At 33.1% G+C, this 1,966-nt stretch overlaps 1 protein-coding gene across 1 annotated transcript in view; it reads right to left on the reverse strand.

Annotated features, from left to right (window-relative positions):
• tex261 (testis expressed 261) overlaps positions 1–1,966 on the reverse strand; it is an 18,647-nt gene that overhangs the window by 8,888 nt on the left and 7,793 nt on the right. The gene's annotated exons all lie outside the window — the stretch shown is intronic.

Genomic DNA, 1,966 nt, shown 5'->3' on the forward strand with positions numbered 1-1,966 from the left:
GCGGGCATTTTATGAACCAATTAGGTGCAATTATATAAAAAAAATTAAATTAAATTAAATGATCAAATTAAATATAAAATAAAATAAATAATAATGTAGTGATTCTATCAATATTAATCAAATAAGAAAATGTCTGTCTAGGTTCCAGGTCTGCTAATGCACCAGTTAGGTGCATTGCATTGCATTGCATTGCATAAAATAAAATAAAATAAAATAATAAAAAACTTTTCTTTTTTTTTTCATGAGAAACAAATTCAGTCAAGTGTAGTATATAGGCAGGCAGGCAGGCAGACAGAGGACTTTCCAAGGACCTCACACATTTTGAATTTTTTTCACCGGATCTTTGTTTTGGTCATGCATATTACATCCACATCTACACGTCTCTTCCCCTTCTGCCTCACACAAACACACTCACACAGATGTGCACACACCTAAATCAGACAACTTTCAGTTTCTGGGGGAAAACATGAATTCCTTATAGTGTTTGTTAGATGAAAAGCTCACTTGGGTGAGAGGGATCCTTACAGAACGAAATGCGTTTTAAAAGGAGAGAGGCAAAAGTGAGCGAGAGTGGAAAATAATTTTACTCCATTTAAAATGCTTTTATCAAAGAATAGGAGTGTGGAGGTGTTAGGAGAAAAAGCTGCCCTTTTCATTCCAGGTGTTTCCAGATGGACGGATAAACTCACCAAAAGGTTTTGACACTGACAGCTTATACAGCGACTTACCTAATATGGCTTGGTTTTTTTACAGTTTTTTTTTACAGTTTTCATTAAAACATTAGCAGTTCTCTAAAATAATATATTTTCCCAGACATTGTTTATGTTAAAAAAAATAGCATATTTTCCAGCCATGGTAGCTTAAAGTCTTTTAAGTTAAGAATATATCAGCTTTACACACTGTTGCATAAGTATTTGCAAGAGATGGCCACTTTTTACTTTTTGGGTTAAAACTCCTCAGTTATTAGTATTATTATTGCGCATGAAAGCATGTCTGGAGAATGGCAAAAATGTATTTTGACAGTTTCCACATCAATAATCCCAAACACAAAGTTAAATTTGCAAGTGTGTAGGTAAAAAAAAACAACAAGATGGACTTGATTACATTGAGTCGAAGCCTTTATTTAAATCCAAATGAGATTATATTTTATTTTTTTAACATTGCAGTGCATCGGTCTAACCTGAACTAACCTTTTTACACAGACATTATTTTACGTAAAAAAAAAAAAATAGCATATTTTCTGGCTATGGTATCTTGAAGTATTTTAGGTTAAGATCAGCTTTACACAATTTTGCATAAGTATTTGCCCCATAAGTGTTGCAAGAGATGGCCAATTTCTATTTTTTGGGATAAAAACTCCTCAGTTATAATCGCAGGTGACAACATGTGAAAGCATCAACTTATTTTGCCATGTTCCAAATCAATAATCCCAAATACAGGGTCAAATTAAAAAGGTTGTTGGTCAAAAATGACAAGATGGACTTGACTATTGAGTCAAAGCCTTATTCTGAATCCAAATTAGATTATTTGGTGTTATTTTAACATTGCAGTACAAACCTGAACAACAGATTTATCAAGAATAACACATAATCGCACCTGATATTTTCTGATACTTACCTAATAATACTTTTTTTTTTTTCAGTTTTCATTTCCAAAATGAGTAGTTCTCTAATCTCTTTACACAGACATTATTTTATGTTAAATGGTATGGTAGCCATGGTAGCTTAAATTCTTTAAAGGTCACATATTTTACACCTTTCTGGAGTTTTATTTTAAGTCTTGATGTCCTTAAGAATATATATTTGCGGTATAAGTACCAAAAACCATCTCAATATATTTTTACAGCTCCTCTCTCAGGAGCTCTGCTGAGAGCAGGTCGATTTTGGTCCGTCTAATTATATTCATGAGCCTCTCTTCTGATTGGCCTGTTGTTTTCTGAGTGACGCATGGCCAAGTCAACCACAGG

The sequence above is a fragment of the Sinocyclocheilus rhinocerous genome, unplaced genomic scaffold (genome assembly GCF_001515625.1).
Source record: "Sinocyclocheilus rhinocerous isolate Xijiao unplaced genomic scaffold, SAMN03320098_v1.1 scaffold3186, whole genome shotgun sequence".
NCBI lineage: Eukaryota > Metazoa > Chordata > Actinopteri > Cypriniformes > Cyprinidae > Sinocyclocheilus > Sinocyclocheilus rhinocerous.